The sequence below is a fragment of the Ursus maritimus genome, unplaced genomic scaffold (assembly GCF_017311325.1).
Source record: "Ursus maritimus isolate PB19 unplaced genomic scaffold, ASM1731132v1 scaffold_1, whole genome shotgun sequence".
NCBI classification, from domain to species: domain Eukaryota; kingdom Metazoa; phylum Chordata; class Mammalia; order Carnivora; family Ursidae; genus Ursus; species Ursus maritimus.
In genome coordinates this window covers 104,439,825-104,458,653 of record NW_024423343.1, presented here as the reverse complement: position 1 = coordinate 104,458,653, position 18,829 = coordinate 104,439,825, and positions in this window count along the sequence as shown.

Genomic DNA, 18,829 nt, shown 5'->3' with positions numbered 1-18,829 from the left:
TAATGGCACGGGCCAGCAAAAATTTATGACATTTGACCTTCATCCCATTGGATAAGGCAACTACTATGGTCATGCTTAACATTAAGGGATTGAAGGAAAACATTCTAAGCTTAAAACAAGATGCATTGAAATATAAGAACTTTTTATATTAATAGATCATGTCTACATTTCAGTATTATTCATTGAGGTAAATGGTTATTGTAGGGTTTTCAAAATTATTTTTATTAGTATCCAATCAAGATACTGAATCTTGAATTTCATTCCACTTGATCTGGTAGACTGGATTAAAGGTGGTTGTGGAAAAGAGTGAATAAAATATCAATCTTGGGGAAAAAAAAGAAAAGTATTTTGGAGGATTGGACTGAAGGACAAACTGTTCATCTATTCTTCTAGATCAGTGTTTACCATATGGGCTGCACATTAAAATTGCCTGGGGAGTTTTAAAAAATCAGATGTCCTAATCATATCATACTTCAATTAAATCAGAATTTCTTGGAGTGGGACCAGACATAATCATTTTTATTTAAAATCCTCAGGTAATTAGAATGTGCAGCCAAGGTTAAGAACTACTGTTTTAGATCAATGGTTCTTAAACCTGTGTACATATGGGAATTGTCTGTAGTGTTGCAGAGTGTTATAAAATTGTAGATGGCCAGCAGCCCCACTTCTAGGCTTTATGTAGTAAAGTTGTACAAAAATAGGTTTCAGTTGAATATCGGAAGCATATTAAAATTGAGAATGGTCCAGAGACAAAAAGAGTTCTTTCGGTAGTAATTAAGGACAATTTTAGTGACCCGTTGGCAGGGGCACTGGAGAAACACGCTTCAAACAGGCATAAGTACTAGCCCTACTTTCCCTGGAAACTGGTCTGTATGTCCGACCTGCCAGTACCCTTTCACAAACAAGCATTAGTTGTCCATACCTGGTGAGAAAGCCTGAGTCCCCCCAAAAAGCAGGTGAGGGCAGGGGTAAAGAGACATACAGACAATATCATTCTCCATTAACAGCATCCTCATTTTCACCAGGGGTACCTTTAGGAGGTGAATGTCCATGAGGATATGCTGCTATGTGCTCTGCTCCCTGTAGCTGATGTGTGCATTTTGTATCTTTAATTATATTATAGGAACTGTTTTAAAAATTGTTTTACACAGAAAATTTGGTGTCCTTGTATCAATCACTGACATTCTTAGGACAAATATGTAGATGTTCTGGAGGGAAGCCAAGTTTCTGTCCCACTTGATGATCTTTGAATCTAATAGTAATGTTAATTACACATGTTTTTAAAATCTTGATTTCATTAGCATTACCTAAATATCTTACATGTAAAATAATGGGAGACTAACAACATGAGTTAAACTCTAGCCTCCATCACTAATTACCTTTATTATCTTAGTCAACCTCTCTGAGCATTATCCTCCATATCTGTAAAATGCTGGTGATAATATCTAACAGAGACACCATACCAAATGTAAGAGTCTTTTTCATAATCTGGGTTCAATAGGTATTAGTTATTTTCATATCTTGCATTTTTCAATTAAAAACAAGTCTACGTGAGGGGCGCCTGGGTGACACAGAGGTTAAGCGTCTGCCTTCAGCTCAGGGCATGATCCCAGCGTTATGGGATCGACCCCCACATCAGGCTCCTCCGCTATGAGCCTGCTTCTTCCTCTCCCACTCCCCCTGCTTGTGTTCCCTCTCTCGCTGGCTGTCTCTATCTCTGTCAAATAAATAAATAAAATCTTAAAAAAAAAAAAGTCTACGTGAGCCACTTATTTAATGTTTTATTCCAGATTGTTAATTCCATGAGGACTTTATATATTCACCTTTGTATTGTTTGTGTGACATAGAAATAGTTTTGAAATATTGAGCTATAGTCCTCACTCCAACACCATCCCCTTTTTTTCCTCCAGTGATTATTCTTTTTTTAAAATGATTGCATTTATTTATTTATTTAAGAGAGAGAGAGCACGAGAGTGGGGTAAGGGGCAGAGGGAGAAGCAGACTCCCCACTGAGTAGGGAGCCCAATGTGGGACTCCATCCCAGGACTCCAGGATCATGACCTGAGCAGGAAACAGAGCTTAACCAACTGAGCCACCCAGACACCCTCCAGTGATTATCCTTAACCTTACTCAATTTATTTGGTATTCTGTATTCATTCATTACACAGCATTCTGTGTCAAATTGTTGGATTGTCAAGTTCAAGAGCTTAGGCTTAAACATTACAGAAAAAATTCAGATGTATAAATAACAAACCAAAGCAATCTTTCCTACTATATATGATATCCTGGTTGGGGTAGTGAGCAAATCAGAGGGAAAGTCAGCAGGGTTTATATATTAAAGGGCTGCTGAGAAGGGGTACTATACACTCCCCTTAACCCTAGTCAGACTCCCATACTACTTCCAGACAGGTCTGAAAACATTACTACATCCCTTGATAGTCTGGAAATTGTTGGTTCTTCTAGAGAATTGACTTAATATCTTATGCTTCTAGAATGGTGCGATTGTGTAGCAGGCCAGGAAAGTTGAGAAAATAGTCACTCAGGTAATTTATTGGTATGCAGTTCAGATGAGAAATCCTGATTAAGAAAGGCTAGTCTAGGTAAATGGAGCCACGAAGCATTTTCTGTGGCTCCGAAGTGGCATGAGGGCACCAGAATAATCCCATGTGGCCCCAGACCTCAGGAGGCTTGACGCTGGAATGAGGAAGAATTCAGGAGTGGTATCTGTGAATTAACAGTTAAAGCTTGATAGGAGCACTGTGCATCTTGGGAGACACCACAGAGGATAGATGATGAACAAGGTCCACACACCTCCTGCACTGCTCAAGCCCCAGCCCTCTGCAAGAAGCCACCCCACATCATAAGGTTTGAGAGAGTAAAAGAAAATCCTTTATGTACTTTGGGTAAACCCACAGAGGGAGGCTGGGATAGAGATGGTCCAAGTAGAAATTAAAGTTTAGACAAAGAAAGTTACTTTTCTTTGAGTTGTCAACTGGGATTTTTATCTGTTAAACCGAGTTTTGTATTACTCATAATTTAAGTGTGTGTTTATTATGGCAGTGAATTGAATTGATTAGTGTGAAGGTATAAAGCTATCTTAGAACCAAGTTTCTCAAATAGTTGATGTTTTCTGATAACAAAATACAATCCAGAAATCTTTATTTCATCTTAAACATGGTACAATTCTAGAAATATTTACCCATAAGGAAATTAATATATGGATGCACAATGTTGGTCAATGTTGGGAATATGATATTCATACAATGGAGTTTATTTCATAAATATTACATTAAAGTCAATTTTATAAAATGTAATATTTTCTTTCAGTTCTTTATTTTTTACACTGAAGTTGTAAAATATAGAGAACTAAAGAGAGTTTTAATATTAGAGAAATTACATTTTTGAATTTGGAAATAACTCTAACAATCAATTCCATTAGGACTTTTTTAGCTCTCTTCCATAGGAATATAAAAATGAAATAAAAGAGTTTTATTAGTAATTATAGGGATATTAAACACCATTTGCTATAAATCAAAGCACATTAATGACTAATGTTCAGCAATATCTTCCCTCATGTCATATTTGGAGCAGAACTGATTTAAGTGAAGGTAAAAGTATGAAGTATGTGCAATAATTACTGAACTTATTAGAAAAATAATTCAGCAGTTGGGGAATTTAGAGCATTATTTCAGATTCTTGCCAGTCTCTAGTCCAGTGAGTAAAAGCATTGAATCATCAGTACATTTCTCCATAAAACTGATTAATTTTGATGGACAGAACTAATTTTATGGTTTCCAATTCTGTGACACCTCAAATAAGCTGTTTCCATTAGGAATCCTGATAGCTTGAAGAGTCTGCTTTGTTGTTTTTTCTTTTCTTCCAACAATTAAGTTCAGAATTCTCAAGCTTCACCATCATTTATCACCAAATCACTTTTTCACTTACTATTCTCCTGTTTTACTTCTTGTTATTTCTGATTCATGAACAGTCTTAATTATTTTTTCTGTTCAAATCATTCTCCACTGACACCTAACAGTATTTTCTGAATTCATAAAAAAATGTAATTATTTTTTTCACAATTATATGCATGTATTATGTATGGATATATGTATATAAGTGTGTGTGTGTGTATACACACACTGGCCTCACACATCCTTGTTTATTAATCAAGGATATAAAGTGGTCAACTATCTCACACCATACACAAAAATAAACTCCAAATGGATGAAAGACCTCGATGTGAGACAGGAATCCATCAAAATTCTAGAGGAGAACATAGGCAACAACCTCTACGACATCGGCCAAAGCAACCTTTTTCATGACACATCCCCAAAGGCAAGAGAAACAAAAGATAAAATGAACTTGTGGGACTTCATCAAGATTAAAAGTTTCTGCACAGCCAAGGAAACAGTCAGAAAAACTAAGAGGCAGCCCACGGAATGGGAGAAGATATTTGCAAATGACACTACAGATAAAGGACTGGTATCCAAGATCTACAAAGAACTTCTCAAACTCAATACACGAGAAACAAATAAACAAATCAAAAAATGGGCAGAAGATATGAACAGACACTTTTCCAATGAAGACATACAAATGGCTAACAGACACATGAAAAAATGTTCAAAATCATTAGCCATCAAGGAAATTCAAATCAAAACCACACTGAGATACCACCTTACGCCAGTTAGAATGGCAAAAATAGACAAGGCAAGAAACAACAATTGTTGGAGAGGATGTGGAGAAAGGGGATCCCTCCTACATTGTTGGTGGGAATGCAAGTAGGTACAGCCACCGTAGAAAACAGTGTGGAGGTCCCTTAAAAAGTTAAAAATTGAGCTACCCTATGATCCAGCCATTGCACTACTGGGTATTTACCCCAAAGATACAGACGTAGTGAAGAGAAGGGCCATATGCACCCCAATGTTCATAGCAGCAATGTCCACAATAGCTAAATCGTGGAAGGAGCCGAGATGCCCTTCAACAGATGACTGGATTAAGAAGTTGTGGTCCATATATACAATGGAATATTACTCAGCTATCAGAAAGAACGAGTTCTCAACATTTGCTACAACATGGACAGCACTGGAGGAGATAATGCTAAGTGAAATAAGTCAAGCAGAGAAAGACAACTATCATATGATTTCTCTCATCTATGGAACATAAGAACTAGAATGATCAGTAGGGGAAGAAAGGGATAAAGAAAGGGGGGTAATCAGAAGGGGGAATGAAACATGAGAGAATATGGACTATGAGAAACAAACTGAGGACTTCAGAGGGGAGGAGGGTGGGGGAATGGGATAAGCTGGGGATGGGTAGTAAGGAGGGCACTGGGTGTTATATGCAACTAATGAATCATCGAACTTTTCATCAAAAACCAGAGATGTACTGTATGGTAAAAATCATTTAAAAAAAAAAAAAAGGATATAAAGTGGTCATAGAAGAGTGAAGAGCAATACACACCTGGCTCTTGTACCAGCATATTCTAGAACTGATGAGGTTTTCAATTATTATTTTGGATTTGTACTGAAGAGCTCAGAGGCTGTCCTGTGAAAAGAGGTAAATTTGGTAATTTTAGGGATTAAGAAGAATCTTCAGATTGTAAAATATATGTTTTTTAATCTGCATAAGTTTTACTTTGAAAAATCTTGGCAATTGCTAACTTTTAAAATGTATTTAATTGTGAATGAAATATATCACCTGTGTACTATTTAACTCATTTTTTTAAACCTAAACAAATAGCTTTTTTGAGGATAAAGTCAGTTCCTATTTGTCCATGCACCAGAAATGCAGTCATTGCTTACTTCCACCTCCACATCCAATATGTAACAATGCATGAATAGAATAAGAGGCCCAGCTTAAATCTAAATCCATTAAAGATGCATATATTAAGAAAATGGAAAGATCTCAATTAAAAAAAAAATCTCACCTTATAGTATAAGGAACTAGAAACAGATGATAAACCAGGCCCAGATTTAGCAGAAGAAAGGAAATAATGAAAATCAGCATGCAAAAAAGTGGAAGAGAGACCAGAAAAACAATAGAAAAAAATCAACAAAATTAAGACCTATTTTTTAAGGTAAACAAGATTAACAAATCTTTAAATTTAATGAATAAAAAGAGAAGACTCTAATAAAACCATAAATGAAGCAGGAGACATTACCAATGATACAACATAGATACATAGGATCATAAAAGTCTGCTATGAATAATACATGAACAATTTGGATTAGCTAGAAAAATTTGATACAGTCCTATAAACATTCAACCTATCAAGACTGAGTCAGGAAGAAATAGAAAATCTGAATATACCAATAACAAGCAAGGGGATTGACTCAGTAATCAAAAACCTCCCAGCATAGAAAATCCCAGGATCAAATGGCTTCACTGGCAAATTCGATCAAACATTTAAAGAATAATTCATGTCAATCCTTCTCAAATTCTTCCAAAAATTAAAGAGGAGAGAACACTTTCAAACTCATTTTATGAGATTAGCAGCATGACACTAATACCAAAGTTATAGAAGGACATTACAAGAAAAGAAAACTCCAGGACAATGTCGTTGATAAATATACATGCAAAAATTCTCAAAAAAAAAAAAAATACTAGCAACCTGAATTCAACAACACATTAAAAGAATTATACACCATGACCAAGTGTTATTTATCTTTGGGATGAAGGATAGTTCATCATACACAAATCAATAAATGAGGTACACCACATTAATAGAATGAAAGATAAAAATCATATAATCATTATGATAGATGCAAAAGAAGCATTTGACAAAATATAAGACCTTTTATGGGTATATTCATGGGCATATTCATGTATTTCATTTGTATATTCAACAAATTGGGTATAGAAGGAACATACTTCATCATAATAAAAGCCATATATAACAAATTCACAGTTAATATTACACTTTACAGTGAAAATTTTTCTCTAACTTCAGAAATAAGACAAAGATACCCACACTTGCCATTTTTATACAATAAAATACTGCAAGTCCTAGCTAAAGCAATTTGGTAAGACAAAGAAACAAGAGGCATCAAACCAGAAAGGAATAAGTAAAATTGTCATTATTTACAGACATGACCATATATATAGAAAATCCTAAAGACACAATCAAAAAACTGTTGGAACAAATCAAGGAATTCAGTAAAGTTGCAGTATATAAAATCAACATCAGTTATGCTTCTGTAAACTAACAATGAAACATCTGAAAAAGAAATGAAAATCTCATTCACAATAGCATAAAAAACAAGCAAACAAACAAAAAACCTAGAAATAATTTAACTAAGGAAGTGAAAGATCTATTCAATGAACTTTCAAGATCTTGATGAAAGAAACTGAAGAGGACACAAACAAATGGAGGGGTATTCTATGTTCATGGATCAGAAGAATTAATATTATTAAAATGTTCATAATACCCAAACCATTTATAGATTCAATGCAATCCCTATCAAATTTCCAATGGCTTTTTCCCCCTACAGAAATAGAAAAGAAAATCATAAAATTTGTATGGAACAACAGAAGACTCCAAATAGCCAAAGTGATCTGAGAAAGAACAGCAAAGCTGGAGGGATCATGCTCCCTGATTTCAAACTGCATTACAAAGGTATAGTAATTAAAGTAGTGTGGTGCTAGAAAAAAAAAAAAAAAAGATACACAGACCACATCAGGAACCCAGAAATAAACCCCTGCATATATGCCCAACTAATATATGACAAGGGAGCAAAGAACATACAATAGGATAAGAATAGTCTCTTCTACAAATGATGTTGGTAAAGTGGATAAATACATGCAGAAAAATGAGGTTGGACCCTTATTTTACATAACTCAAAATGGATTAAAGACTAAAACATAAGACTAATACCATAAAACTCCTAGAAAAAAATGTAGTTGTCAAGGAAGCTCTTTAATATTGGCGTAAGCAATAATGCTTTAGATATGACACCAAAATCACAAGGAATAAAAAAACAAAACAAAACAATAAACAAAATGAAAAGGTAACCTACAAAATAGGAGGAAAATAATTATAAATCATATATCAGATAAGTGGCTAATATCCAAAATATGTAAGGAACTCACAATTCAATAACAAAAAACAACCTGCATAAAAAATGGGCAGAGGACCTAAACAGACATTTTGCCAGAAAAGACATCCAAATGGTCAACAAGTACCTGAGGAAGATGCTCCACATCACTAATTAGTAGGGTAATGAAAATCAAAACCACAATGAGATATCACCTCACACCTGTCAGAATGACCATTATCAAGAAAACAAGCTATAACAAGTGTTAAACCTGAATGAGGAGATCATGGAACCCTGGCACACTGTTGATGGGAGTGTAAACTGGTTCAGCCATTATGGAAACAGTATGGAGTTTCTTCTGAGAGTTAAAAATACAACTATCATGTGATCCAGCAACTGTACATATGAATATAAATCCAAAGAAAATATAAACAGGATATCAAAGAGATCTATGCATTATGTTTATTTCAGCATATTTACAATAGCAAAGATATGAAAACAACGTAAGTGTCTATCAGTGGATGAATAGATAAGGAACTCGTGGCATATACATAAAATGGGATATTATTCAGCCATGAGGAAAAAGGAAATCCAATCATTTTTTGATGGATCTTGAGGGCATTATGCTACGTGAGATAAGTCAGAGAAAGACAAATATTGCATGATATTATTTATATGTGGACTCTAAAAAAGCTAAACTTGTAAAAGGAGAGTAGAATTGTGGCTAACAAGGGCCTCAGGGTGGGGACTTTGGGGGAGGTTAAAGGGTACAAACTTGCAACTACTAAGTAGATAAGTCCTGTGCTTAGAGACTGAATCTTAATTATTTCCAACACACACACACACACACACACACACACACACACACACACAGATAATTCTGTGATGTGCTAGAGGTGTTAGCACTATGGTGGTGATCATATTGCAATATATAAATATGTCAAAGCAGCATGTTGTGCACCTTAAACTTAAATAATGTTATACTTCAATAGTATCTCAAGAAAAATGAATTAAAAATAAATCTGTCATCATTCAAAAATGAATTGAAAGTACACTCTAGGATGGTGGAGGAGTAGGGGACCCCTTTTTCAGCCGGTCCCCTGAGTCAAGTTGGATAGGTACCAGACCATCCTGAACATCCACGGAATCAGCCTGAGATGCAGGAAGATACATCTGGATCTCTACAAATGAACATCTCCAGCGCTGAGTATTGAGGTACCAAGTGGGGAGCCGTGAAACCATGCACAGATATCGGAAGATAAACGGAAGGGGGAGGGAGCTGCTGCGTTCGGGCGCTGGGAAGTGGTAGCCACCTGCATGGGGGAGCAGGCGGACTTGCGGACTGGCACCTGTGAGAGAGCAGACTGAGACCGGGAGCCAAAGAACGCCCGAGACCAGACTGAAAACCGGAGCTCCCGTGCACTCACTGGAACCAGACTGAGACTGGGAGCTCCAGGAGCGTGAGGGGGAGGCTGGCGGCTGGCAGTGTTAGACATACAAAGGACAGAGATGCGCCGGCCCTGGAAGGGAGGGCTGGGACGCCGGGTGTGGGGCGCACATCCCGGGATGCAGCAGGGTTGAGCAGCACCAACAGAAACAGAGTTAAAGTGGCCAGAACATCAGTGGAGAACGGTCCACGATCCCTCTGTTCTGAGACAGAGGCTGAGCTTCGGCCACTGCTGCTCTGACTCTCAGAAGAGGCACAGCAAACTGCCAGGGAAAGCCACCAGAGAACAAAAGCCTGGAAATACCGGCTCACAGTGTTCCCATCCCCATCCCCACTCGCAGGGGACACGGAGACTCTACCCAAACAGGGTTGCCTGAGTATCGGCGCAGCAGGCCCCTCCCCCAGAAGGTAGGCTGAAAAATCAAGAAGCCCATATCCCTAAGATCCCTATAAAACAAGGGCGCATGGCCTGGGTCCCAGTCATTAATTTGGGCTCTGGACAACCCCTGCAACTTCCTCATCAGAATGGACCGAGAAGGAGAAATCCCCCCAGCAAAGAAAGACAATGAGTCTGTGGCCTCTGCCACAGAATTAATGGATATATGGATAAACCAAATTATCAGAAATGGAGTTCAGAGTAACAATGGTCAAGATGATGTGTAGACTTGAAAAAAGTATTAATGAAAATGTTAATGAGAATATAGAATCTCTAAGGGCAGAAATGAGAGCAAATCTGGCAGAAATTAAAAATTCTATGAGCCAAATGCAGTCAAAACTAGAGGCTCTGACAGCGAGGGTCACTGAGGCAGAAGAACGTATCAGCAAATTGGAGGATACGTTAGTAGAAGAGAAAGCTAGATTAGAATCTGGACTCAAAAAAATCCACGCTCAGGAATGTAGGTTACGGGAGATTACTGACTCAATGAAACATTCCAATGTCAGAATCATTGGCATCCCTGAGGGGGTGGAGAAAAAAGGAGGTCTAGAAGAGATATTTGAACAAATTGTAGCTGAAAACTTCCCTAATCTAGCAAGGGAAACAAACATTTGTGTCCAAGAGGCAGAGAGGACCCCTCCCAAGCTCAACCACGAGAAACCTATGCCACATCAAGTCATAGCGCAATTCGCAAATATTAGATCCAAAGATAAAGCATTGAAAGCTGCCAGGGCAAAGAAATTTCTCATGTACCAAGGCAAAGGTAACAGAATTACGTCAGACCTGTCTACACAGACCTGGAATGAGAGAAAGGGTTGGGGGGACATTTTTAAAGATCTTTCAGAGAAAAACATGCAGCCAAGGATCCTTTATCCAGCAAGGCTGTCATTCAGAATTGATGGAGAAATAAAGACCTTCCAGAATCGCCAGTCATTGACCAATTTTGTAACCATGAAACCAGCCCTACAGGAGATATTAAGGGGGGTTCTATAAAAGTAAAAAGACCTCAAGAGTGATACAGAACAGAAAGTCACAATCTATAGAAATGAAGACTTTACTGGCAACATGGCATCATTAAAATAATATCTCTCAATAATCAGTCTCAATGTAAATAGCCTAAGTGCTCCCATAAATGACACAGGGTTGCAGATTGGATAAAAAGACATGACCCATCATTTGCTGTCTACAAGAGGCTCATTTTGAACCTAAAGATACATTCAGACTGAAAGTAAAGGGATGGAATACCATCTTTCATGCCAATGGACCTCAAAAGAAAGCTGGGGTAGCAATTCTCATATCAGACAGATTGGATTTTAAACTAAAGACTATAGTTAGAGATACAGAAGGGCACTATATTATTCTTAAAGGATGTCTACAACAAGTGGATATGACAATTATAAATACATATGCCCCCAACAGGGGAGCAGCAAGATACACAAGCCAACTTTTAACCACAATAAAGAGACATATAGATAAAAATACACTAATAGTAGGAGACCTCAACACTCCACTATCAGCAATAGACAGATAACCTAAGCAAGAAATCAGCAAAGAAACAAGAGCTTTGAATGCCATACTTGATGAACTGGACCTCATAGATATATATATAGAACACTACATCGCAGAACCAAAGAATACTCATTCTATTCTAATGCCCATGGAACAGTCTCAAGAATAGACCATGTTCTGGGTCACGAAACAGGTCTCAACTGATACCAAAAGACTGAAATTATTCCCTGCATATTCTCAGATGACAACACTCTGAAATTGGAACTCAACCACAAGGAAAAATTTGGAAGAAACTCAAACACTTGGAGACTAAGAACCATCCTGCTCAGGAATGATTTGATAAACCAGGAAATCAAAAATCAATTTAAGCAATTTATGGAGACCAACGAGAAAGAAAACACAACGGTCCAAAACCTATGGGATATTGCAAAGGAAGTCCTAAGGGGGAAATACATAGCCATCCAAGCCTCACTCAAAAGAATAGAAAAATCTAAAATGCAGTTTTTATATTCTCACCTCAAGAAGCTGGAACAGCAACAGGCCTAATCATGCATGAGGAGGCAGTTGACCAAGATTAGAGCAGAAATCAATGAATTAGAAACCAAGAGTACAGTAGAGCAGATCTACAGAACTAGAAGCTGGTTCTTTGAGAGAATTAATAAAATTGACAGACCACTGGAAAGACTTATCCAAAAGTATAGAGAAAGGACCCACATTAATAAAATTATGAATGAAAAAGGAGAGGTCACAACCAACACCAATGAAATTTGAAGGATTATTAGAAACTTTTATCAACAGCTTTATGCCAATAATATAAGCAATATGGAAGTGTTGGAGGCCTTCCTGGAAACCTATGAACTACCAAGACTGAAACAGGAAGAAATTGATTTTTTAAACAGGCCAATTAATCATGAAGAGATTGAAGCAGTGATAAACAACCTTCCAAAAAACAAAACTCCATGCCTGGACGGTTGTCCTGGGGAATTCTACCAAACATTCAAAGAAGAAAAAATACCTATTTTCCTAAAGCTATTTCAAAAAATAGAAACAGAGGGAAAGCTATCAAAATCATTCTATGAGGCCAATATTACCTTGATCCCCAAACCAGGCAAAGACCCCATCAAAAAGGAGAATTACAGACCGATTTCCCTAATGAATATGGATGCCAAAATCCTCAACAAGATCCTGGCTAATAGAATCCAACAGTACATTAAAAAGATTATCCATCATGATCAAGTGGGATTCATACCTGGGATGCAAGCGTGGTTCAATATTCGCAAATCAATCAGCATGATACATCATATCAACAAGAAAAGACTCAGGAACCATATGATCCTCTCAATCGATGCCGAAAAAGCATTTGACAAAATACAGCATCCTTTCCTGATTAAAACCCTTCAGAGTGTAGGAATAGAAGGTACATTTCTCAATCTCATAAAAGCCATCTATGAAAAGCCTACTGCAAATATTATTCTCAATGGGGAAAAGCTGGAAGCCTTTCCCTTAAGATCAGGAACATGACAAGGATGCCCACTCTCGCCACTATTATTCAACATAGTACTAGAAGTCCTTGCAACAGCAATCAGACGACAAAAAGGGATCAAAGGTATTCAAATCGGCAAAGAAGAAGTCAAAATGTCTCTCTTTGCAGATGACATGATACTCTATATGGAAAACCCAAAAGAAGCCACTCCCAAACTATTAGAAGTTATAGAGCAATTCAGTAACGTGGCGGGATACAAAATCAATGCTCAGAAATCAGTTGCATTTCTATACACAAATAACGAGACCGAAGAAAGAGAAATTAGGGAATCCATCCCATTTACAATAGCACCAAAAACCATACGTTACCTTGGAATTAACTTAACCAGAGACGTAAAGGACCTATATTCTAGAAACTATAAATCACTCTTGAAAGACATTGAGGAAGACATAAAAAGATGGAAAGATATTCCATGCTCATGGATTGGAAGAATTAACATAGTTAAAATGTCCATGCTACCCAGAGCAATCTACACTTTCAATGCTATCCCGATCAAAATACCAAGGACATTTTTCAAAGAACTGGAACAAACAGTCCTTAAATTTGTATGGAAACAGAAAAGGCCCCGAATCTCCAAGGAACTGTTGAAAAGGAAAAACAAAGCTGGGGGCATCACAATGCCAGATTTCGAGCTGTACTACAAAGCTGTGATCACAAAGACAGCATGGTACTGGCACAAAAACAGACACATAGACCAATGGAACAGAATAGAGAACCCAGAAATGGACCCTCGGCTCTTTGGGCAACTAATCTTTGATAAAGCAGGAAAAAACATCCGGTGGAAAAAAAGACAGTCTCTCCGATAAATGGTGCTGGGAACATTGGACAGCTACATGCAAAAGAATGAAACTTGACCACTCTCTCACACCATACACAAAGATAAACTTCATATGGTTGAAAGTCCTCGATGTAAGACAGGAATCCATCAATATTCTAGAGGAGAACATAGGCAGCAACCTCTATGACATCGGCCAAAGCAACTTTTTTCATGACACATCTCCAAAGGCAAGAGAAACAAAAGAAAAAATGAACTTGTGGGACTTCATCAAGATAAAAAGCTTCTGCACAGCCAAGGAAACAGTCAAAAAAAACTAAGAGGCAGCCCACGGAATGGTAGAATATATTTGCAAATGATGCTACAGATAAAAGACTGGTATCCAAGATCTACAAACAACTTCTCAAACTCAATACGTGAGAAACAAATAAACAAATCATAAAATAGGCAGAAGATATGAACAGACGCTTTTCCAATGATGACATACAAATGGCTAACAGACACATGAAAAAATGTTCAAAATCATTAGCCATCAGGGAAATTCAAATCAAAACCACACTAAGATACCACCTTATGCCAGTTAGAATGGTAAAAATTGACAAGGCAAGAAACAATTGCTGGAGAGGATGTGGAGAAAGGTGATCCCTCCTACATTGTTGGTGGGAATGCAAGTTGGTACAGCCACTTTGGAAAACAGTGTGGAGGTCCCTTAACAAGTTAAAAATTGAGCTACCCTATGAACCAGCCATTGCTCTACTAGGTATTTAACCCAAAGATACAGATGTAGTGAAGAGAAGGGCCATATGCAACCCAATGTTCATAGCAGCATTGTCCACAATACCTAATCATGGAAGGAACCAAGATGCCCTTCAACAGATGACTGGATTAAGAAGTTGTGGTCCATGTATAATTACTCAGCTATCAGAAAGAACGAGTTCTCAACATTTGCTACAACATGGACGGCACTGGAGGAGATAATGCTGAGTGAAATAAGTCAAGCAGAGAAAGACAATTATATGATTTCTGTCATCTATGGAACATAAGAACTAGGAAGATTGGTAGGGGAAGAAAGGGATAAAGAAAGGGGGGTAATCAGAAGAGGGAATGAAGCATGAGAGACTATGGACTCTGAGAAACAAACTGAGGGCCTCAGAGGGGAGGGGGTGGGGGAATGGGATAGACTGGTTATGGGTAGTAAGGAGGGCACATATTGCATGGTGCACTGGGTGTTTTATGCAACTAATGAATCATCGAACTTTACATCGGAAACCAGGTATGTAATGTATGGTGACTAACATAATATAATAAAAAAACATAAAAAAAAACCCAACATATAAAAAAAAAGAAAATACATTCTAAGGATAGTTTACTCTTTAATCTCAGAGTCTATGCATTTCCTTTTATAGCTAAGCTTCATTTAATCTTTAAGAGTGGCTTTTTAAAAGGGAAATTACTACAATCTAAACCTTATTGATGTTTTAGTAATCCAAGTATTTTCCCCATTTGGAAAATTCCATAAAGAGCAATAAATTATGGTCCCTATTATCTATAACACACATTTTCATCATCAATTATTTAGTCACCAACATTGCCTTACAATATTGGTGTGTGTGTGTGTGTGTATATGCACTTATGAATTTGGGTGAATATAGCTAGGTATACATGTGCTATATTTGGGACAGCGACCATGTCTTCATCTAAATATTCATAATTCTACTTAATAGAGTATGAAAATTTACCAGTATCTGAATAAGGAATTATTAGGTCAATAATAATTATAATATCATATATTTACTTCAAATAATAAATTGGTCCAACCAATTAATAAATTGATACAATAAAAAATTGTATACTACTAAATTTTCAAAAGCTAAAGAAATAAAAAGTTTCAAGTTCTTAGCCTTACAAAAGGTAAAATGAAATGGACTCCCTGCCATTCAGGGATTTTAAAATAGTTGAGAGGCCATTAAGGAAGAAGACCTTATGCACGTCCTTATCAGGTGCAACCAAGAATGTTGAACTGAGACAAACTGTACATATTCCAAGAATTCAGCCTGAACACCAGCAACTTGCCACAAGAGACTTTGCTTAGTAATAGCCTTAGCAACCAATTACATTCAGCCAAGACTACTTTTCTGCTGTCAACAGCAATCAAAATTCTTTATAAACAGCACATTCAAGCATTCCCTTCTGTTTTTAAAAACCCTTGGCTTTTATTCTGCCGGGGCGGGGGAGGGGGGGCACAGTTTGCATTGTTACCTGAATCTGTGCTCCCGGAATTGCCATTCTGAGACACCAAATAAATGCTTTTATTTTATTTCAGCTTTGTCCTTTTTCTTAGTCAACAGCCTGTGATATTCAGTACACAGAAGTCTGGGAAACACTCACACAAATTATTGATATTACAAAGAAGTTCAGCACTATAACAGGCCTGTAATACCTGGTAGATGTGAAAGGGGAACTTTTTGTACAGAAACACGTACAACCCATGCTCTATGGATTCCTATAGGAAGACCTCCAGTAATGACAAATTCAAATACAAAAATGCATCGGGAAGCATATATTTATATGCTAGAGGTCCTCTAACATAAGAGATTAATTATTTCAGGACCCAATATTAGAACAATCTGCAATGTGCAGTGAATGGATATCAAAAATATATAAAGATATTAAAGAAATCTAAAACTGTAGAAAAAGTAACAGACTAAATAGAACTAATAGAATTGAAAAAAAAGAAAAATTGTCACCAAAATAAATTCCATGAAGAAGAAAAACATGACATTTAACACAGGAAAGTTAAAATTGAGCTGAGGATATTATGATTGACACTAGTATGGAAAGAAAGGGAGATGGATAATTTTCTCAGATAAAGCATTGACAAGTTAGACTACTGTATTTAACTAAATTGTTACATGTACTAGTAAAGGGTACAACACAGAAACTGAAGTGCCCATTTGGGTGAGGGGGAAGGCCACACAAACAAGCCCTCTAAAAGCACCAGAATTTCAGTGGTTAATGATTACCAAAGCAAGGGTGAGCATGGGTGATGAAAACAGGAGAGCTGAAATCCAAAGAAAAAGAAGTGAGAAACCCACATCCTTTCACCAATCATATGCAATAAGCTCTTTGGAGACATGGTCAAAGGCAGGATGTCTACTTCATTAAGACTTGTATCATATCTGCTATAAATGCCTAATAGAAGTCAAAAAGGAAACCACTGGGCCTGGAGTCTTTTGTATGCGTTCAATTTTTTTTTCTAGATACAGGCTATTCAGATATTTTACTTTTTCTAGAGTCAGTTTTGATGAGTCATGTTTTTCAAAGAATATGTCCTCTTCATTTATCAAATTTCTAGAATATTTCTTTGTAATATAGCCTCATCATTTACTAATATTTATGGCATCTATACTGACATAATCCTGATATTGAAAATTTGTGTTTACTCTCTTTTTTTCTCAGAGCAATCATGTTAGGAGCTCAGCAATTTTTAATCTTAAAAAAAATCCAAAAAACTGTTGGTTTCACAAATTTTGTCTGCTGTTTGTTTTCCATTTCTGTGTGTGTGTGTGTGTGTGTGTGTGTGTTTAATTACTACTCTCTGCCTTCTGCTTACTTCATGTTCAGTTTGCTTTCATTTTCTACCTCTTCTGGTAAAAAAAGAAAAAGGTAATTACTTTTTCTTTTAATTTAAATTCAAGTTAGTTAACATATAGTGTAGTATTGGTTTCTGGAGTAGAATTTAGTGATGCATCACTTACATACAACATCCAGTGCTCAATCCCAATAAGTGCCCCCCTAAATGCCCATCACCCACTTCCCCTCCAGCAGCCCTGTTTGTTCTCTACATTTAAGAGTCTATTATGGTTTGGCTACCTCTCTGTTTTTATCTTATTTTACTTTTCCTTCATTTCCCCTATGTTCATATGTTTTGTTTCTTATATTCCACATATGAGTGAAATCATTTGATATGTGTCCTTCTCTGACTTATTTATTTCACTTAACATAGTACACTCTAGTTCCATCCATGTTGTTACAAATGGCGAGATTTCATTCTTTTTGATTGCTGAGTAATATTCTAATATATATATTCCAATATTCTAATATATATATATATATATATACACATACATATTCTTTATCCAGTCATCAGCTGATAGAGATTTGGGCTTTTTCCATTATTTGGCTATTATTGGTAGTGCTACTATAAGTAGTGAGGTGAATATATTCCTTCAAGTTGGCATTTTTATATCCTTTGAGTAAATATCTAGTAGTATAATTGCTGGGTCTTAGGGTAGTTCTATTTTTAACTTTTTGAGGAACCTCCACACTGTTTTCCAGAGTGGCTGCACCAGTTTGCATTCCCACCAACAGTGCAAAAAGGGTTCCTGTTTCTCCACATCCTCACCAGCATCTGTTGTTCCTGAGTTGTTAATTTTAACCATTCTGATAGGTGTGAGGTAGTATCTCATTGTGGTTTTGATTTGTATTTCCCTGATGATGAGGGATGGTGAGCATCTTTTCATATCTGTTAGCCATCTGGATGTTGTCTTTGGAAAAGTGTCTATTCTTGTCTTCTGCCCATTTCTTAACTGGATTATTTGCTTTTTGGGTATTGAGTTTGGTAAGTTCTTTGTAGATTTTGGATACTGACCTTTTATCTGATATGTCATTTGCAAATGTCTTCTCCTATTCTGTCAGCTTCCTTATAGTTTTGTAATAGGTAATTAGTTTTAAACATTTTTTCTTTTCTTATATAAGCATTTAAAACTAAATTTTCCTCTAAACATTGCTTTAACAATATCACACCAATCTTTTTGTTTGATATATTTACTAATTTTCCCTATGATTTCTTTTTGACTCATGAGTTGGTTAGAAGTGTGATATGTAATTTCTAAATTTTTCAGAATTTTCTAGATAACTTAGTGTTATTCATTTGTAACTTAACGCTACTATAGAGAACTCTCTGAACTTTGCAAATTTTTTAATTTTAGTGAGATTTATCCTATGCCAAACATATGTCTATTCCATATTAACTTGGGAATAATACATAGTTTGTAGCTGTGGATAGTGGAGTTCAATGATGCTA